We start from the raw sequence: 22034 nt of genomic DNA on the forward strand, positions 1-22034 counted from the left end.
CTCCGCAGATGCGCTCATGGAGACGGTGCTGAAAGACACAGCTGTGGCTGGATGCCTCTGTGGCTGCGCCACGTGGGCTGTGTCATCTGAGCGAAGGTCCCTGGGGAGTCTTGGCAGCTTTGGGCCACAGAGATGCCTCGGAGTGAAGGCTGGGGGACAGGAGTGCGTGGGGCTCTGTCAGCTCTGCCTGTCTTCCCTGCCTAGTGGGACCACAGCTGACTCCTGCCTCTCTCCTGCCTGGTGGGGTTCTCTCTATTGACCTTAAAGGTGTCTACTACTGTCACTATTTTCTGCATGGAGCACTGGGCTTCCTCCCCTCCACTGTACCACTCTATCTGTCTCTGCCCGTGGGTCCCCCTCGCCATGGCATGGTATCAGCCAAATGAAGCCCACAGAAGGCTGGTGCTTGATAACACACTGCTGCCCTCTACGTCCAGGTACCTGAATTTCATAGGAAATATTAGTGACATAACTCAGACAAAGGAATGAATCTCTAATGGTGAAATACCAGCTGGTGAGAGGGGACATTTCTGAATGGAGACCCTTTTATCGAAGATATCAAATCTCACATAGGGCCAGGGCTGGGGTCCATATCCAGGGAGAATATATTTACAGAGCAGCCAAGGTCTGGTCTTTCCATGTAGGTGGCTCATTAGTAAAGCCTCCATTGGCTGGACAGTGATGTGAGGGCTTAGGACACTCCAGCCAAGTGGTCTCTCTCTTCCGTGTTTAGGAGAGATCTCACCTGTAATCATGTCCAGGGAGGACTCTGCTTATGTCTTCTGGTGCAGCCTGCACCCCACTGTCAAGACTGGAAAATATCCTTGGTGGGGAGGCTGATTTAGCAACCAGTGTCTATGACAAGAGGCCACCCAATACCGCTGTCCACGTTCACAGGAAAACATGGGCAGATCTGAGTGGACATGGAGGGTCCCGTCCAGCTTCGCCCGGGCCAGCAGTCGGAAGTTCCCTGCTGCTTCTCACTACTGAGGCAATAACTCCATGAGTTCAGGTGTGTGGCGAAGTCACAGGTCTTGATATCAGCCATCAGCATGGGGCCTCCAGGAACTCCCAGAGGCATTGCCTTCCCAACCTCTGTGGCCCCCGGCCCTTTCAGGCTATCTAGCCCATCCCTCCGTGGACACACTTTTGAGAACAAATGCCTGTATGGTGTGGTACGGGACAAGCCAGACCTCCAGGACACACATGGCGCACTTCATGGTAGAACAAGGGACTGTTTCCTTTGGGGCTCCGACTCTGAGTCCCCAGCGCTGAGATGTCTGTGGAGGGCAGGGGCTACGTTGGTCATTGTGCTCCGGGCGTCAGGGGCACAGATGACGGAACTGTCACTGCCATTGGTCACTGAGTGGTGGGGGGAGGTGGGGGAGGTGGGGGAGCAGGGTCCAGGAGGCAAGCATAGCAGGAGCCTGCAGAAAGCCTGCATGTGAGCCCAGAATCCCGGGTGCGGAGGGAACTCTGCTTCTACAACAGACACAGAGCATCTGGGGGGCATTGCTTTTCAGCTTTGCAGGACTGGGCGCAAGAGTGACCTGGCAGGCACTGCACCTGGCTTATTTTCCACCTGGCCACTTTTTAAATATATATATATATATATATATATATATATATATATATAATTTATTTATAATAGCAATTTGCCGAATTCCAAATGCAGTACATAGCATGTAAACTCTGAGTGAAATAAAGATGTACTTGTTCAAGAGGAAGTGCTCCGTGGAGAAGGTGGGCTGAGAAGGACGTAACTGAGCCCCCTTGTTGGGCTTTGGGCTCCTGGCTGCCAGGACACCGGCACTGATGGGGCCCTAGAGGCCAAGACTGTGCTGGCCCTAGACCCTCCCCTGGGGAAGACCTCACAGCCACCCTTAGGCAGTTCATCTCCTAGAGGAGGGACCCTTTACACACTCCCAACCCATCCCCATGCTCAGAGCTCTGGCCCCACCCCCACCTCCCCTTTGGGCCCTTGGGTTTCGGCTGTGATGTCACCCTGTTGCTGGAGTCCCTGGTGGGAAGAGGATGGGGTGGGGGCTCTGGTTTGCCCAGAATTCTTTGTGTCTGCCCAGGCATGGTGCCTGACCACCGGAGCATGCAGCTGCTCAGTGCGTGTTTGGGGAATTGGCAGATGATGTCTGGAAACAAGGCAAGTTCACTTTACATGTGACCACAAAGAAGTACAGGGAAGGTTTATCAGAACCCTTTGTGGAGGCGGCAGCTTTCCTCTGGGGCCCAGCTGTGGCCCTTGTCCCAGGTCGCCCACCATCCGTTTGAGTGAGCTCCATGGGTTCTGGACATCCAGGTCCCATGACCTTCAGACTTCGGACCTTCATCATATCAGCTCCATGAGCTTTTATAGAAGCTGGCTGGTTGTCTCTTGGCCACTAAGAACTTCCTGTTGCTGAGGGATTGACAGACTGGCAAGGACACCCGAAGGCATCTCTGGGGATGAAACCTACTTCGTGCTCTTCAGCTGGCTGACTTAAGTATAAGTGATTCGGAAACATGCAGGTTTCATCTCTTGGAAGCACGTGGATTGACATGGGGGCTGGAGGAGTTGAGGAGGATTTTAGCTAAAGAAATTTGGATCTGGGGCGCTTGGGTGGCTCAATCGGTAAAGCGTCTGCCTTCAGCTCAGGTCATGATCCCAGGGTCCTGGAATGGAGCCTGCACTGGGCACCCTGCTCAGCAGGGAGCCTGCTCTTCCCCACCCCCCAACCCCTGCTCACTCTCCCTCTGTCTCTCAAATAAATAAATAAAATCTTAAAAAAAAAAAAAAAGAAATTTGGCTTTGGCCCAAGTCAAAAATGTGAGCGATAAATTGGGGTAAGTTTTCCTAGCCATGAAGGTCTGTGCATGGCTAACAGAGCAGGACTACCCAGGATAAAGAAGGGGGTGAAGAGGGGAGCCTTTCTGCAGCAAATAGCAGTCAGGGTGGATTTACAAAATGATGAGCCAGCATTGTCTCTTTCAGCCCCAAGCAGCTCTGTGGGCTCAGCTTTAGAAACTGTTTCTGAAAAGCAGGGACCTGTCCAAGGTCCCCAGGAGCCTGGAGTGAAGCGGCGGAAACGGGCCCAGGTCCACTGTCCATACCCTCTTTCAGCCTTCCTCTCTGGGCTCTGGGTGCAGGAGCTGCAGGATGAAGTCTGGGTCCTTGGCAGGTGCTCAGATGTGCGTCCATTTGTTGAGTGGCCTGCTCAGGCCTGCAGGCCCTGAGAAAGCTGTTCTGTGCACATCAGGGTCTGTTGTGGGAGCTGGCCAGGTGGGGAGCTCCAGGTGGGGCACCAGAGACATCGCAGAACCAGTGGGGATTGCTGATTTGGGAAAATATGACCTCAGAGACTCCCCCCAGGCCTCCCTCCACTTGCCCCCTTGGGATCTTCCCTTCTCTGGGCCCTCTGAAACCCTGCTCTGCACCCCTGCCTGGCCCCCAGCCCACTTTGCTCACAGGTATTTCTCCAATTCCTTGCACTGATAGCCCTGTCTCGGAGGCTGCTTCTCCGAGCAGCCACCACCCCATGCCCTCAGGCAGCATCGCCTCGAGGCACGGGCCACAGTGCTTGGGGGCCGGGCTGCCTTTTGGCAGTGTTGAGGCTTGGTGGCACAGAGGCTTGTCCCCGTGGCCCCAGGCTCTGGACTCCTGGGTCTGTCAGTTCCCTGACCTGGCCAGCACCCACTGTGGGAATGCAAGGGAGGAGTGGGTCCTGAGTGCCCCCCTCCCCAAGACCTGCCCCACAGGCCCTGGAGCCTCTCAGGAGGGCCCACCACCCTAGTTATTACTCACTTGAGGACAAACTCTGTCCACCCACAGGCCTGAGGCGATGCTGTAGGTTTGCAACTCCATTTGTGGGTCTCAGAGCCCAGTTGGTGTGCAGACTCTGGGTCCGCTACTCAGCCTGGCCATGCCTCATGGAGCTTTGGTGGGAATTAGGTAAGCAGACAAACGTGAAGAGCTTAGAACAGTGCCTGGCCCATGGTAAGCAGCCTTATGTCAGCATTTGCTGCTCGGATCGGACTGTCCCTGGAGTGGCCAACAGTCCCAGTGATGGGTCAGGACCCACTGGAGAGGAGACGCACCTCAGGGAGGTGGAGCAGTGCACTACACGGGAGGGCCTGGCATCGCCCCAGCAGCCCTCACGGCCTTGTGCCCCTCCGGGCCACCTGGGATTATTACAGCCTCACATAGGGAGGACTCCGCCAGGAACTGCTCTAGCCTGCTCTCTGTGACCACCGCTTCCGGGCTGGATGGCCAGGGGCGACCACCCCCAGGGCCATGCCACGAAGGCTGAGCGGGGCTCAGTGTGTGGGCCGAGAGGAGGCTCCTGCCTGCCCCTTCTGTCTCCACGTGTGCGTGCTGTTTTCTGACAGAAGTCCTTCAGAGCCTCTCTGGCAGAAACACCTAACAGAGCTGTGCTGGCTCGGAAGTAATTTCATTGTCCGTCCCTTGGATTTCTTGTTTCTTTTTCTCTAAATGGCTAAGGATGGACAAGGTTGAATTTTTCTAGATTCCTCTCGGTACAGCTCTCTTCTTCTCCTTCTTGGAAGGCTTTTATTATTATTATTTAAACATTTTTAACAACAGTCTGACAAGTGCCTCCCGCAGTTCTGCCGGTTCCTGGTGCTGTGCTTGGCCCTGCCCTCCACCCTGGTTCCCTGGCCCACCCTCAGGTCTGGCGGCCAGCAACCAGGCCAGGCACGGGCCCAAATGCCAGACTCATTATTTCATTTTGTCAGCATCGTGGAAAACATTTGCTTTCCGGGAGGTGACCCTACTTTCAAGAGCCAACCTTTGGAGAAAACAGGACATGAAAGCTGGTTTTGGCTTTGAGGCCCAGACAGGCCTGTGTCCTCACTTGCAGGCTGCGGCTCCATCGGGCTCAGAGGCCCCACGGGGCTCAAGTTCGTCCAGAGGTTCCCTTTCTCCTTGTAAGAGCCATGCCCAGCTGGCCGCTGCTGGTGAACGTGATGGGTCTGAGCTGCCTGCCCCCTGCACACACTGGAGGTCACTGCCTGGCATGGCGCCCCCCTGGGCACGGGGTCAGGACCCACCCTGATGACGGGACCGTGGGTAAGGGGACACAGGGAAGCAGTGCTCCAACGCCTTGCTTAAATGGCTGGAGGTCAGACCGGGTGTGCCCTGGCCCCGTAGGCACAGGCCAGGCTGGGACCAGCAGAGTCACACCAGAAGGCCTGAGTCTGAGCCCTGTCTCCCTCCCTGATGGGCCGGGAACCTGGAGCAGGTGTTTAGCATCTCTGATCCTCAGTTTTTTCATTTGCAAAGTGGACTTAGGGATGGTGCCGACCTTATTTACTCATAGAGATCCAATAGGATGATTGTGGAAGTGTTGCCACAAAATCAACTGAGCAAGACAGACCAGGACAAGGTGTCTACAGCTTCTAAAACCAGTTAGGGACTAAAACAGTGAACGCACAAGAAATTCCTTCCTATCTACCAGAAAAAGACAGGAACTCCAATGGAAAATGGGCAAATGATATCAATAGGCAATTTGCAGAAGGGCCAAAAGCAGTGAATGATTCTCAGACATGGTGGTTATCAGAGGGATTTAAACCAGAGCAACAGAGAGACCCCTTCACACCCACAGGGTGACACTTGCAGCTGGAGGGCGTGCAGCTGTGGATAATGGTCACGCCAGTGATGGACGGGGCTTTGCCAGACCCAAAGTTACACACCACAGAGAGCCGAAGCCCCCCTTTCTGCCCAAGCTGAAGAGCCGGGCTGGATTTACTCCCCCTCCTGAAAAAGTAACAAGTGAGCCCTGTGTGGGCCAAGCCCAAGCAGGAGGGTCCAGCAAGACAAGGCCAAAGTTTGCAGGATGGAGTGCATTGTGCATCTAGGGCATCAGGGCAGGCCTTCCACAGCAGCTGCGGAGAAGCAGAGAACGGCGGGAACACATATAGCACAACTCTGCTTCTGTTAGTTAAAAACGTGCATTCACAATGGCTGTCCACATTTTGCAGCAAACACGTCAGAGCAGTTGACTTTGGGAGGAAAGAGCAGTGGGCCTGGAGAGTGGGACTGAAGGGCATACGCAGTAGAGAGGCCGGTACTGACCACCTTGATCTGGAACCAAGCACGGTGAGCTTGGGCCCCTGCCCCCACAGAAAAGGGAGAGAGGGAAGAAGTGTCTGTCCTGGTGCTAACGGCAGAGTCAGGATGAATGACAGTGACCTCCTGTGTTTCTGGGAGTCTGGAACTTAGACGCTGACATGGAAAGGGGCCAGAGCTGGTACTCAGACAGGAAATTGGGCCACGAGATTAAGGTCTCAGGAGGCATGTAGATGGATCTGGCCGGTCCCCGAGTGGTGCCCCGGTGAGGGGAGGTGGAGAAATGGAGCACTTTCAAGAGGGACTGGGCTGGGACTGGCTTGGGGCTGGGCCACTTGGGGTACAGAGAGGAGAGAGGTGCCCTTGGTCTCTAAAGTTCTTATTCACATAACTGGATGACACTGGGAAGAGGCAGGTTCCAGGGGACAGAGATGGGTCCCATTTGTGCCATCTTGAGCTTGAAGGGCCTCCAGCTAGAGACATTTGTGTGCTGGGAGATATATCTGGGGTCACTGCAAACTCTAAAGCACGGGGAGGCCCCTGATCTTGTCTCTGACAGCTGTGTGTTCTGCTGGCCCCCACTGGCCACCCATCCTTACTTCCCTCATGTCACACCAAGGCTTGGGGCTTTGTTGAGATTCTGCAGCCAAGATGCCAAGCCTCCACTTCCCCAGGCCTGTATGCAGATGCCCCCCTGGCGCCCCAAACATCCCGGCCCGGTGGGGCCGCTCCCTTATTGATGAGCTATCGTTCAGGCACCCCAATGTGCATGAAGCCTTTGCCCTTCTTGGCATCAGAGGCCAGGCTCTCCCCTGCAGGATCCCTTGAAGACAAACCGGCCTCACGAGCTGGCCTGTGCTGAGGAGGGTTATCCTGGGTGTGGGGAGTGGGCCCGGCTTCCCATAGCTGTGTGATGTGACCCATGCGGCATCCCTGCAGGACACTTGGGGGTCACCTGAAGGTGTGGAGAGCTGCCCTGACCTGCACATCTCCCAGGGGCGGTTGTCATCGTCTGCCCTGTGCCCTGGGGCCAACATGGCATTCTAGCCTTTCCTGCACCAGGACGATTTCAAGATGTGGGTTCCTCCAAGAAGTGGTTGTTGACAAACAACATCAGGAAGAAATGCACAAGGCCTGTGTGGCCCCAGTAGGAGTCCAGTCAGTGTGAGGGGCTTGGTCCCTCCAGGCAGAGACAAGTCACCCCAAGCTGCGCAGGGAGTCTGAGAACCATGGGAATGGCTTTGCAGTTCAGCTGGGAAGAGTCTCACAGCATGTGGTCCCTTTGCCATCCAGCCCCGTTGTGCACACAGGAAGCAAGGAGACCGGCTCCGGACAGGACCAGACTGGCCTCTGTGTTTGATGAGGTGTCCCTGCCCTCTGGGAAGGCCCCAGGCCGGGCCCTGAGGGAAGTCCCATGGTGAGTGAGGTGGGGAGGTGTTTATCCACCATTTGGGGATGAGAACCCCGGGAAAAGGGAAAGCCTGTTAATCTAAGTCCTATCTGCTTCCACTTGAATTTATGATAATTTGGACAAAAGTGGACTGGAGTTTATCTTTTGTGTTAGGCATTAGAAGCAGAGGGACTGATTTGCTATGCAAAATATGAATATTAAAATTGTGTTGCTGACATCAAAACTGATTTAAAACTCATTTTCCAAGCAGAGAGAAATGCCGGCTCAGATATGAGCACAGTGATGCTGGAAAAGAGCAGTTTCTTCGAAAGGTATTTGACCCTGCTGTTCGTCATTCGAGGTCAAGGGCTGGGTTTCCTCACACGCGTCCCGACACTCGGCCTCCTCACGTTTCGGTGCTGTTTGCTCCTGGTTCAGCTCCTGGGTGAGCTCGGCTCCATCTGCGGCTGGGCCCGGGCGGCCCTGGTGTCTGGGGTCTCCCCTCTTACAGCAAAGTGCCTCTGTGGTGACACCAGGGCCGTGCAGGACTTCCCAGCACCCTGGCTGGCTCTGGCCAGGATGGAGGGTGACACACTTGCACGCACCTGGTCATGGCCGTGGTCACCGGCCTCACCGCTAGCTGACCAGCGCTCCTGCGCCTGTGGAGGCTTCCGAGGAGCCCCGCCGTTCAGGCCGTCTGCCAGCGGGCGTGTGCACATTCTCCCCCTCCGTGGCGTTCCGAGCCTGGCAGTCCCAGCGTGTCTCATGCTCTCACACAGTATCGAGGCTCAGAGTGGAGTGACTTGCCCAGAGCCACACAGGTGGAGGTGACAGAGCCAGGACTGGAACCAAATCTGGTTCCAAGTCGCAGACTTTCTTTTGCTTGCCATGAAGCCTTTCTCAGACTGAACGCGGCGACCACAGCTCCCAGAAGCGCCTCCCATCCTAGGATGAGCCCTGTTCACAGGGCAGGCCAAGCAAACGTGTGGGATGCCGGGTTCCTGGCGAGGTCCAGGGGGCTGAGGCCACAGAAGGTCTCCTGACCAGAGCAGGGGGCAGAGGGCTCTTGGGTCCTGCCCCATCTTGCTTCCAGTGGCCTGGCTAAGGCGGGCGTGGAACGAAAGCCTTCGCTGACAGAGGTGCTGGTGTCTGCGGGCAGCGACTTTCTGCCCTCTTGGCACACCTCTGTTTATTGTCTCTGCATCAGCTCACACCCCTTCCCCTGGACGTATTTCCTTCATAACAGGATGGCGGACACGGCCACTGCTCAGGGTTGCTCCAGTTGCCGAAAACACAGAGAGAAGCCATGATGGCAAAATCCCCCAGGTTCCAGAGGCTCCCACACATCAGGGAGTCCCTTGTTTTCAGGCGCCCTGGACAGCAGTCAGCGGCCATTGGGGAATGTCATCCTGAGCAGACTGGCCTGGAAGCTGGGGTCAGCGCCGGATCCCCCGCCCCCTGATGCTGAGCGTCCACTCTCAATTTTATTCATAATTGCTTGAAAAATGGTCTCAAAGTTTAATCCTGCAAATGCCAGGATTTCTGGGCTCCCTGCATTTCCTCTCAATTATGCTGTAAGTTTGCCCATTCCTTTCTGAGCTCATTTTTCTCTGAGATACTTTATCAAATGCAGTGGTAACAACTAATTTGCCCTAGTGATATTTTGCTTGGAAAGCTCTTCGCCCAAAGCCAGGATTGCGTTAGGTGTGTTTCCTGTTTTCCGGGTTATTGCAGGAACCGGTCTCCCTGGTGTTGTCGCAATTATGTAACACAAAGTTGTCATTTTCCAGCTTCCTAACACAGCTTCTTCTCCATGAGCCCATCAGCTAGTGCCATATGCTTCAGGCTCTACTGTGGCAGCACTTGGGCACCTAAGGCGGTGTCGTGAAGGACCCACCAACACCAGTGGTTTAGAAGAAACGTTTGTTTCTCACTCACACGTTTGTGTCAACGGCAGAGTCCGCCTCAGGCCATAGGTGGGGTTCAGATCTGCCCCTTGTCTCCCCGGGACCCAGATGGAGAGCCAGCACCTCCCATGGCACGTCCTTCTCATGGAGCAAGCCAGGGGTGCAGGAGGACGAGCAGACGCATGTCCTGCACCTGAAGGCTCTGTGCAGAACTGCCTCACCCTCCCTTCTGCCCACACTCCACAAGCCAGGGTAGCGGGGCAGGCAGGGAGGAAGCCACCTGCTGCAGGGCGGGCTGCAGGATGGGCTAAGGGGCCAAAGCTTAGCTCAAGACGAGGTTTTCCAAAGACGTGGCCTCAAGGTGGCCCCATCCCTCTGCTCCTGAAGCCCTTTGTTTGCAGAGGCCAGGTGGAAGGACAGAGTGCAGGGCTGGGCCAGTGCGTGTGTGTGTGTGCTCACAGACAGTACCATGTACTTGTGCGCGTGCATGTGCATACATGGGCTGTGGCCGTGTGTGTATATGCGTGCAGGATGTATGCTTGCAGTGCTGTGTGCTCATGCGTGCTGTGAGGCTTGGGTGTGCACGTGCAGCAGTGTGTGTGTGTGAGTGTGCTCGAAGACAGTGCAGTGTGCATGTGTGCATGCATGTGGCTGTGTGTATATATGTGTGCAGGATGTGTCTATGAGCTCTGGAAAGAAAGCCGAGGGCGTGGCTGGACAGCCCTGTGCTGCTACGTTGGGAGGAATGAACAGAGTAGTCGACCATAGAGGCCTCTCTGCGGAGATGAGTGCGTGACTCCAGGACCTGCAGCAATCTCAGCAGAAGCCCACAACGGAAACAGCATTGTCCAGGAAAGACCCATAGAGGATGCTCACGTCAGATGGTGCAAGCCCCTGCGACGTACACCGGAGACTCACAGAGTTCTCGAGGTGACATCAGCAGGAACACTCAGCTGGAACTGAGAGGGACAGAGACAATGACATGAAAGGTGGTTTTCGATCCTCTCATAACTCTGCAGGCAGGAAGCAGGCAGATAAAACCACTTAGCTGCAAACACGCTTTCCTTCGTGAAAAGAGGAAGGGTGATCCAAGAGCGGGGCCGTGAGCCCGGAAGGGCAGAGCGGGAACCACAGAGGACTATGCTCAGGCCTGGAAACGGACTGTTGTTTGCCCTCTGGGTTTTGAAATGGGAACTGGTGGCTCCCTTTTCTCTTCATTTTCTCCCTTTTTGAATGGGAATGTCTCTAACCCTCAATGTATGCCTGTTCCAAGGTTGTATTTTGGGAGCAGATGACTTGTGCTTGACTTGTACATGCTCACAGATGGAGAGGAAGTACATATCAGGAGGGATTGTTTATTTTGGATGTGGGACTTTTGAATTGGTTAGATTTAGATGAGATTTTTTTTGGATTTCAACTTGATACTGTAACGTGTAAGACTTCTAGGGATAGTGGGATGGGGTGAATGTATTTTACACGTGGGGGTTTGCATGTGAATCTTTGGAGGCCAGAGGGGAGACTGTGGCCAGTAGGACGATGGCCACCAGAGGTGTCCACATCTCCAGCCCCCGAACCTGTGAGTCTGGCGGTGTGGCCTGTGAACCTGTGAGTCTGGCGGTGTGGCCTGTGAACCTGTGAGTCTGGCGGTGCGGCCTGTGAACCTGTGAGTCTGGCGGTGCGGCCTGTGAACCTGTGAGTCTGGCGGTGCGGCCTGTGAACCTGTGAGTCTGGCGGTGTGGCCTGTGAGTCTGGCGGTGTGGCCTGTGAACCTGTGAGTCTGGCGGTGTGGCCTGTGAACCTGTGAGTCTGGCGGTGTGGCCTGTGAACCTGTGAGTCTGGCGGTGTGGCCTGTGAACCTGTGAGTCTGGCGGTGTGGCCTGTGAACCTGTGAGTCTGGCGGTGTGGCCTGTGAACCTGTGAGTCTGGCGGTGTGGCCTGTGTCCGAGGGGGCTGTATAGGTGTGACGAAATGAAGGGCTTTGAGACGGCGAGGCTCTGCTGGGTTTCCCAGCCGGGCCCCATGCAGCCTCGAGAGTCCCTATAAGAGGGAAGGGACACGTGATGATGCAAGCAAGGTCAGCAACAAGATGGCCAGTTCAAAGGCGGAGGAAGGGAGGCGAGGTGAGGACCGGGGGCCTCTGGAAGCTGGGAAAGGCAAGGAATGGCATTCTGGTTTCTGGAAGGAGGGCCATCTTGTTGACCCCTGACGTAGCCCAGTGAAACCCGTTTTGGACTTCTGACCTCCAGAACTGTAAGATAATGAAATTGTGTTGCTTTAAAGCACTGAAATTGTGGTAATTGATTACAGTAGCAATAGGAGACGAGCACAGGAGCCTCGTTGCTGGGGAGACCAGCCAAGGCAACAGCGCGAGGCAGCGCAACAGCTGTTGGTGGTGTGGGAGGGGGGCCGGGAAGTGGGTACCCCAGAAGCCCCAGGACCAGCACGGCTCCCGAATGGGGAGTACCACTCCGTACCCATGCTGCTGACCCTCCAGCACAAGGGCTGGAGATTGACCCCCCCACGGATGCTGCCAAATGACGGTCGTTGACTGAGCAAGAGCAGGGGAGGTAAAGGCCCGACCGGAGAGGACCCTGGAGAGGTCAGGAGGAGAGAAAATGGAGCTGGTAGGACTGCTCCGAGGGGCTCACGGGAAGGACTGTGAGGCCGGGGGGCTGCGGGGCCGGGGTGGGGCAAGGGCTGCTGAGGGGAGCAGGGGGAGAATTCCTGGGGTCTTGTCCTCAAGAGACGGAGGGCCTCGCGTGCGCGGCAGAGCTGGCTGTGGCGGGAGCTGGTGGCGTGGTGTGTGGCAGCCACGCATGGAGGCTGTCTGCGGATCGCTTCAGCGACAGAGGAAGCAACGCTCTCTTCCTCACTTGTCAAATGTGCTGAGCGGGCTTGAGGAAGGCATGCTGTCCGCCCGAGCCCCAGAGCACGGCAGGAAGCAATAGTAACACACAGCACATGCAGCTTCAGTATTGTTTGGTTGGAGAAATAATATACCGCCAACTAGTTTGTTTTAAATTAGACAAACGCCCTGAGCCTGCCTGCTGCTGGAGGGCCAGCCGAGGGCTGTTTGGAGGGGGGCTCTCCACAGCGCTGAGGTCAGCTCTGTTTGACATTCCTGACGTGTGAAGGGCGCGCTTAGAACAACAGTGCAGGCCGCTGGGCGTGAGCCCCCTGGAGCCGCTCCAGGACCCGCCTGAGAAATGTTTCGGTCCTAGAGATTCCACCCCAATTTTAAACATCTGTTGGTGCTTGTGGAAAATAAGGTTGGGATTGTTTTGGTCACAGCCCACGCAAGCTGCCATAGTGCTGTGTTTTCAAAGCGTTGGTGATGGATATTTCACACTTTGACTCAAGTGCAGGAACGCTGGAGCTGACTGCTGGAAACAGGGTCGCACTGGCCGCTCTGATCCCTCGCCCCTCAGAGAGAAATCCTGAGAACCATTAGCTCCATTCCATTCTGTCATGTCCTTGGTAAGTTGTGCAGGTGTCTGTGTTCTCCACATAGTCAGATGTTTAGAGACCAGAGGCCCCCGAGCCTTCCTTTGTCCCGCTGTCTGTCTGCCTTTGAGAGCCCTTAGGGTGGGTCTTCTGGTTTCTCGCGTTGCTTCTCATCAGAGCAGACTCTTCCACCCATGGTGCATCTCACACTACATCTCCAGCGACCAAGATACGTCATAGCTTTTTTTGTTTGTTTTTTTAATCAAGCTGAGTCCAATTGGAGTCCCATTTCCCTGAGATAGGAGAAACGTGGATTTCAGGCACTTGGGGGTGTCCCTTCCTGGTATTGAGGAAATTTTGGGTTCTGTGTCTCCCCTACCCTGGCCTCCTTCCTTCTCCTCCTTGCTAGGGCCAGGGAACTGGAATGCTCTTCCCTGGTATCCTGCTCACTGAGGCCCCTTGGTACCTACTGACCCCAGCCTGCCCTGGCCCAAGCTCGGCAGGAGCATCTGTGAATGGCCTCTTGATCTTGTTGTCTCCCTGGACAGGGGTCTGTGTCTCTTTTATGGATTAGGCACTAGAACAGTGCCTGGCCCACAGTCAGATAAGAATAAGAAGCCACATAGCAAACTTGGCTCCTCACTGACAAATGGGTCATGGCATTATAAACACACATACATACTATACACATGGGTCACTTGGGAAGTAAAGAAACTAAGTCTTCATGAGCGTTCATGGTCCTATGACAGTAATCAGTAGGTCTGACCCCCGAACTCAGGTCTGTTGGGTTCCAAAGCCCATGTTTTCAACCACTATGGAACCCTAACACACACGACACAAACCCACACACGTCTATCTCAACTTCTCTGTCCTTCTGTCTGTCTGTTTGTCCAGCCATCCACAACTTCACACCCGTACCTACACATCTATCTATCCATCTATCATCTGTCTAACCTATGATCTGTCTGTCCATCCACCTACCATACGATGAGATACATAGACACACACACACCCCTCAGTCCTTGAAGGTACTTGCCTCCGCCTGTCCTAAGCCTCACCTGCCCCTGTGTCTGCTTGAGCCCTCGGGATGGCCGTCCCTGTCTGCCATGCCCTCCTGCTCCTGCTTGTGTTCCTTTTTTGCTGGCTCCACTCAGTGCCAGCAGAATGAGGGCCTCCCTCTCAAAGAACTTCACTTTGGTGCCCATTCCTGCCGGTCACTATTCCAGAGATGGTCGACCCCAAGCCGTGTAAAGTGCACCAGCTCATAAGGTCCCTTCACAGCCCTGCTGAAGGGGGCTGCTTATCTGCAAGGGGGCGGATGGATGTAACTGAAGAGGATGAGACCCTTCTCCTTATAACTTCACGTCCATGGCAGGGTTGAAGGTGGCAATAAAGAAAGCAATGAGGCCAAGAAAGGAATCTCCATCCTGGCCTCACTGTGTTTGCCATGACCCTCTATGAGGCCTCTGTTTGCGGTTCTTGGGATGAAGGCATTGAGCTCTGATCCTGGGTCGCGACTCACTTGCATAGCACCAGCCGGGGACAGTCCTGGAATAGCTGGCCGACATGGTGGCACTTGGGGCACGGGGCTCTTCTGAGGGCAGCCACAGGTGGAGGCCACCTTTGGATGGACTAAAACATTGGCACATGACTTCTGTCGCATATTTAAGTTATAATAAACTTCTGAGGTCAACCTCATTCCTTTTCTGGTGCAGAAACAGCCTTTGTGGAAAGCACAAATAAAGCCATTTTGTTTGTTTGATGTTAAAGCCTTAAGGTGAATTTCTGGTCTGGAGGAGCTTCTGTCCTCCTTACTCTAGCCAGCCTTGATGGGGTGTCCCTGAAGCATTCTGCTTTCTGTGGAGAGGTCCTCAACAGTGGGCTAGGGGGGCGGACGAGGGGAGTCGCATGACCAAGGAATGTCCTCCCACCTCTGGTCATTTCCCTCCCAGTCCATCCTCCTTAAAATCTCTTCTGCTTCAGAGGGACATGGAAGTACCAGATGCCGAGCCCACAAGGGGGGAAAACCAGGCCCTGCTGGGACAGGCCCAGGGATAGCCATCTCTAGGGCCATAAGCCGGGTGGGGCACTTCCATGTGGCAAGGGTGGTGGGTGGTGGGGGCATAACACGGGGCAGCTGTCAGGGAGGTCCACAGAAGCCACCTGCCAAAGGCTACCAGTGCCCAAGTGTTCCTGGGCAGCCTGACCTCAGTCAGAGGCCTCCGACCTCCAGGATGATCTAGGTGGAATTGGAACAGGTCGTCAAAACATACTACCTCCTGAGGCCTGCGAGACCCCAGCCCATCACACTGGCCACTTGGAGTGTCAGGGAGGGGCCGGACCCCTCTCTGGGATAGACTCCGTGGTCAGCGGGGGCTTTGGCCAGAGGTGTGGCCATGCCTGCCACTTCAACAACATGGTCCCAGAACGGGGCAAGTGGTACTTCTGACTGTGTTTCCCAAATAGAAGGGGAGGTAAGACCATTAGTGTCAACTCCACAGAGGGATGATGACATAGACCCCCAACATCTGTGACTGACCTCAAGTATACGGTCACACCCAGGGCTGAGTGGATCTAAGAAAGATGGAAACTTATGGATCACATTCCTCCACCAGGCTGGTCCCAGGCGCCCAGCTGCAGAGTAGGACAGACCTGTGCTCACCAGCTGCGGGGCCCTGGGCAGACCTCTCCCTCTACATGTCGGGATGGGGCAGCTCTGGGTGGGGTCCTGGCATGGGAAGAGTCACACACTGCACGTGAGCCCTGGTCAGAATTGCTCAAAACCCCAACCCCATCCCCCCACCTTCCCCACTGTGTCCTGCGGGCCCACACAGTGCCCGTTGCTACAACAGGGCCTCGGAGCCCAGCCCTGGTGCATGTATGCAAGCGTGTGTGTGTGGGCCCATACATGCGTGTGCACATGTGTGCGTCCGTGCATGTGTTGAAATGCTTCAGAGAACAAGCAGCCCAGGAATGCAGGGGTTGGCCAGGACGTGGGCTGTGCCTGGGGGTCCCTCCCCGGGGCTGTGTGGAGGCGGGTGGGGCCGAGGCCACAGGAAGAGCTTACTGCCCCGGGAGTGTGTGGGGGATGCTGTTTCTCACATATATTTCCTGTTTTAACATATGTGAATGTCCTGAAATAAAAAACTGTCAGGTCCCCATGAGAATGAGCAGGATCGCTGGGATCGAAACCCTCTTCTGTTGCTTGTCCTGGAGACATGGGGTGCTTCCCCGGCCACGTGACTTCGTCCTTCCCTGCCTGCCCCGCATGGTCCAGTACTGACAACCCATCCTTTGTCAGCCATGCCTCGCGGGGGGGTGGGGGGGTGGGGGGTGGGGGTGGGGGTGTGGAGACTCTGATGAGGGTCTTCCCCTCACAACCCTCCTGGGAAGTGCCTAGACCCCAGGCTCAGCTGGCCTCCTCACTGTCTCTGGGTTCCCTGAACGTCTTCTCTGGCGGAGCTGGCCTGGGAGCCCGGGACTTGGTGCTACCCAAATCAGGAGGTAAAGGGTGGCAACAGAGGCCCTCATGCTTTAGGATTGGATTTCTTGACCAACATCACCCTTGGAGGAGTCCCGAGGATAGACAGTCTCTTCAGAGGTTCCAAAGACAACATTGGCTCCCAGCTGGCTTGTTGTGTGTGCTCTGGCAACTGGCATTCAGACCCTGGCTCCTGCACGGATGGGAAGGACCTGAGGGCCACTGTGGGCTCTGCCTGTGCGTGTCCCCAGACCCCCACGTAACGCTGGGAGGATCAGTTTCTGCCTGGAGCATGGCCTCGGCTGGAGCTAGGGGCTTCTGAGTTCAGGATGGAGCAGAGGCCAAGGAATGAGGAGGCCCAGGCTGCACTTGAGGGGCCTCAGAGCAGGGGCCGCAGAGCAGGGCCCACAGGTGCGGGGTAGGTGGGCAGGGCTGCAGCTACAAGGGTAGAAGTTGGGGCAGGGGGCCGGGTTGTGACTTACCTCCAAGGGCATTCTGGAGACAGCACACTGGGCGTGGCTCCGCTGTAGTGACAAAGGGTAGCTCCTCTGGCACCAGCCCATCCCTGGGGGCCTGGATAGGCCTGGGAGGGTTCCCAAGCAGGGCCTGGGAGCCCCATGGCCTGGTGAGGCCCCAGCGGTTTTCAAACATTGGCAGAGCCCAGTATCTGTCCCGCCCAACCCAGGTGATGGACATGAAGGTGTGGCCACGTCCAGCAGGTCCAAGGGTACACCCTTTGGGATGAGCTTAAAAGCCACTTCCCAGTAAGTCGGTATCCTCTCAACCACGGCACCTCTCGGCTGAGCTGGGCACGACCACCACTCCATAGAGCCAGGAAGGGATCTGACTCAGGTGAGGCTGGAGGCCTTCTGGGGCTGGGTGGGGTGTGGGAGAGGAGGGGGTTTTTCTGGCTGGGGTGTGAGATTTGAGGTCAAGGTCAGGGCAAGGATCCAGAAAGAGCCCCCCGAATTGCAGGGGATCATTCATCTTGGGCATGAGAAACAAGGTCTGCCAGAGTGGCTAGGCGAGTCGGGGAACACCTGCTTCCTGGGTGAGGCAGGGTTGGGAGACTCCAGCCCCACTGCAGGTTGTGTCTGGGCTGCTGAAAAACTTGCCTGATTGTGGGTCATGAGCCAGGTGAGGGTGGCGAGGCCCCTGCGAGGAGCAGGAGAAGCCTGGGTGGGTGGGGGGCCTGGGTGGGGGCCAGGTAGGGCCTCAGGACAGAGGCCCTCCCAGTCAGGGCTCTTTGTTTCTGCATGGAGGCCAGCACGTGCGTCTAGGGACAGGGAATCTGAGATGGGCTCTGGGGTGGGAATTTAGGCGAGTTTGGGTCCAGCTAGAATGTCAGTTTGTCGTTCTTTCATGGAATTCAGGATCATGGGCCGGTGTCTCCTGGCCTGGCATGGCGGTCTGTCAGTGTGGGCTCTTCCCACAGGGCAGGGCTGGTCTGAGCCCATGAGGAAGGAAGACTGAAGCTGCAGAGGCTCCAGCAGCTGGTGACTATGGAGGGATCCACGTGGCCTCAGGAAGGAATCTCGGTGGCCAGGTCCTCCAACACCCAGACCCCACCTCACTCCCAGCAGGACACCCCCCCCTCAGCCTGGGGCACCCCTGGCACTCACTCCTTGAGGCTCTGCCAGTCCTCCCAGCCCCTCCCCCAGGCCCTGTGGTCACTGCCACTGGAGGAAACCCAGGACCTGTGTCTTTGGGACGTGACCCCAGTTTGTGGTCGTTCTTTGCAGACACACCCCTAGCTGGGGATGAGAGGTTGCCTTCAACCTTGGTTTGGGGTGGGAAATGGGCTCTGGCCCGTGTTAACCTAGATGGTATTTTACTCTTAAAGTTCTGGGACCGTATCTGAGGGCCGGCCAAATCCTGCCTGCCCTTGGTGACTCTGAGACTTGGCTCATCTGAGAGCACCATGTGAGGTGGCCTGGGGTGCCCTGACTTGGGGGTGGACAGGAGGCCAGGTACCCCTCACTCACTGAGGCTGCTCTGCAGAGGGGTGGGCACCTGGCATCACCCAGTGGGAAGGACTGTGCCTTCTGCTGGGAAGGGGTGGGGTGGGCGTGTGGGTCACCTCTCCTGACTCCCTGCCTCCCCAAGGGGATCCCCCTCTATCTTGGGTTGGGCTGCATGTGCAGGAGTTCTTTGTCGGACCAGGTATGGGCACACAGTGGGCTCTTCAGCAGCCCATCCAGGAATTCACCCCACGCTTCCATGATCAGGGCGGTGATGGTGTCATTTAAGGACTGCCCCAGGGACGCTTGTGAGGGGTCGGGGCGGGGGGCAGTCTCATCTGCCCGGTGACCAGGAGCAGGCCAGGCAGTGGAACCACGGTGGGAGGGAGCGAGGGAGGGAGGCTTCCCAGGTGGCTGGGGCCTGGATGAGTGAGGCCCAGGCCATCAGGGTACTGGCACGTCTGGGCCTCCACCCTCCAGCTGGTGAGTGTGTGCAGGGGGCAGCTCCCAGGCCACCAACTGGTGGTGGCCCCATGGTGGTCCCCGTCAACTCCCATGACAGCCAGAGGGAAGAACCCTCAGTTTGTCCTTCTCAAACCTGGCTGTACCATGAAGACCGGGCCCAGTCAATGCCATGAAAGGGGGAGTCAGGTGGGCCCCTGAGCCCTAAGGGGGATGTGTGGGGTGCTGTAGGCCCCTGGGTCATGGGGGATGTTGGGGATAGTGTAGGCCCATGGGAGATGTGTGGGGTGCTGTAGGCCCCTGGGTCATGGGGGACGTTGGGGATAGTGTAGGCCCATGGGAGATGTGTGGGGTGCTGTAGGCCCCTGGGTCATGGGGGACGTTGGGGGCCGTGTAGCTCCATGGGGGATGTGTGGGATGCTGTGAGTTGCTGGGCCGTAGAGGGTGTGGCTTTGACCCTGAGCTGGGTGCCTGGGGAGGTAACCAGCAGAGGAGATGCCATCTGATCCAGGTGTTCACAGTGTCCCTGTGGCTTCCCCGTGGAGAATACCTCATGGGGGCCACCAGGAGAAAGATGATAGGTAAGGGCAGAGGGAAGGGACAGCTTCTGGAAGTGTTCTGAGGTCCAGGTTGGAAACAGAGGTAACAGGAGTACAGGGTGGCCCCGTAGCACCATGTCACACACCAGGGCCCCACATAGGGATGGTCTCAGCAGGAGGGCTCCGTGTGGCCAACTGTCCCAGGACCATTCCATATCCACCTACCACTGAACACTTGGCCCATGGCCTCATAGGTTCTTGGTGGGCAGAGGGTCCTTCTTGGGCTGATTGGGCCCCATGGTACTTGGGGGAGCGAGGAGGGACAGGCAGTACCCACGTGTAGACCAGGAACCTGGGGCTGGAGGAAGGCTGGACGGCAGCCCCGCCCCCACACCCCACCACTAGTCCCACACGCCTTCCCTGGGGCCCAGAGACACTGGGGCTGGAAAAGCACCTGGAACAAGTCCCACACTATTTTCCAGGGAAAGGGGCACGCCCCTCCTCAGACCCCGCTCCCTGATTCATGAGACGGGAACCCTGCCCAGGCCGCCCACCCCTGTCCAGGATGGTCCGAGTGCAAAGCACATTTCAGAGGCATCTGGATCAAATAACTGCCTGATAGCGTGTATAAATTAGAGACGAAACTCTCCGGAAGGCAGAGCCACCGCAACTCATTCCAATGTGATGCATACAGCAGGGGCCATGGCTCCCTGAGATCTAAAACCAGCCCAGAGAGAAGGGTCCTGAAGCTGCCCACGCGAGCTGTCCCGGTGGCCACAGAGCCCTGCCTGCAGAGGGAGGAGCAGGCGGTAGACCTCACAGTGCCAGGGTGATCCAGCACCCGGAGCCCTCACTGTGGCCGGGCCCCAAGCCAACCCTTCAGTGTCTGCTGGCCCCACGGCCGGGCAGGTGCGGCTTTTCATCTGTCACCTCCTCACTGTGTGAGCTCCCTGAGCCTCTTACTTCTCCGGGCCTCCATCTCCTTGTCAGGTCCTTGTGAGAGCTGCGCAGAGACTGCACAGAAGCCCTGGCTGGGGCAGTGAGGAGAGAGCAGCTCGCTGGGAAGGTCCAGGACATCAGGGACAGAGAACACACAGTGTCCGGACAGGTGGCCACGGGAAGGCCCATCAATGGAGGACTAGGATGGGAGCCAGGCCTGGAGGGGCCAGGTGGGGTGGGGGACCCTGAAACAAAACAGGAAGGGGTGGGTGGGGTGCCTGAACACCTGCCCTGATAGTAGAGTGCTACAGAGAGGGACACACAGCTCCCCGAGACCGGGAAGGTCATGTCTTACTGCCCCGTCTGCAGGACCTTGTCCCTGCTGCCCAGTTTGTGTCTCCAGGTTTGACAGTGGCCCCTCAGAGTCCAGGGCAGGCCACCATATCCCAGGCATGCCTCCATAACCCCTCAGGGCAGCTGAATATGGGGTCTGCAGGTGAGGATGGCCTCCCTCCCAGGTGCCCAGCCCAGGGTGAACCTCCAGGTTCTCAGAGGGGCTCTGAGTTCTCCAGGATGCCTCGTTTTCCCAGAAGGCGAAAGCTTGGGTCTTGTCCCCAGGGGGCTGTTCTCTGGACTTTGCTGTGTCCAGAAGTGCGCCTTAAAACATCCGAACACAGACATCTTTCCATGGGGCTGGGGTCTCAGGATGCATGCATTTAAATTTCTGGTAGAGGTTCCAAATCACTGATTTACACCCTTGCACATGGTTTGTGAATGTGCCCCTTTTCCTCACGTCACCAACACTGGATCTTGTCATCAAATGTTTTTCAACTTCTCATTTCTGTGATTGATGGAGACTAAATAATTTGTTGTCTTTATTAAGATGCTTTATATATTTTTTGTTCTCCTTTGCCACTTTTCTATCGGATTGTTGGTTTTTTCTTACTGACTTGTGGGTGCTCTTTACATATGCTAAATATCAACACGCGTGCTTACCTTGCAGATACTTGTTCCATCTCTTGCTTAACATTTTATAGCTTTCTAGTGGTGTTTTCTCCATCACATGCAAGTCCTCAAATTTCTTGTAGTCAAATCTGTCAGTTGTTTCCTTAAGGCTTAGATTTTGCATCTTTCCTGTTTTCCTGAGAGTGTGCACTTTTCTGTTCTCTTCCAGTTCTTTTATAATTATACTTTTTGCCTTTAATCTATCTGAGTTTATTTTGGGTATGGGGTGAGACAGAGTGGAACCATTTTTCCACATTAAATCTGAGATATCAGGAGCCCCGGAGGACACAAATTATAGCGTAGGGGCTTGGAGCACAGGCTCTGGAGCCGGGCTTCCTGGGCTGGAATCCATGCCCTGCCCCACACCGTGGGGGTGCTGGCCACTTACTGAGCCTGTTCCAGCCTCAGTTTCCTCTTCTCCAAAAGGGTTCTTGTGCAGATTGAACAAGCACCTTTGTGTAAACCACTCAGGAATGAGTCAGGTGGTCTGACAGTGCCCGAATCAGGTCGTGGGGTCTCCCCAGCCTCCAAGCAATTCCCAGACTCTGGAGTTCTTCCTGCTTCTTCCATAAGAAAGGAGGAGGGTGGGGTACGGCTGGGAAGGGAAGAAGATTGGCAACCTCCAGGTGAGTGAGACCAACACCTGTGAGCCCAGATGACCCCGGGATAGAGACGTCCCCACTACTGGGGGCTTCTGGGGAGAAAACAGTCACAATGTGGTCTTGCCCAGCCAGATTCTGACAAGTCCAGAGAGGTCCCGAGATCTGGAAATGCATGTAAAGTCGTGCTTCTGGTGAGGAGAGAGCGTGGATCTGGGGGCAGAAACG

This window comes from Halichoerus grypus, chromosome 2, assembly GCF_964656455.1.
Source record: "Halichoerus grypus chromosome 2, mHalGry1.hap1.1, whole genome shotgun sequence".
Classification (NCBI taxonomy): domain Eukaryota; kingdom Metazoa; phylum Chordata; class Mammalia; order Carnivora; family Phocidae; genus Halichoerus; species Halichoerus grypus.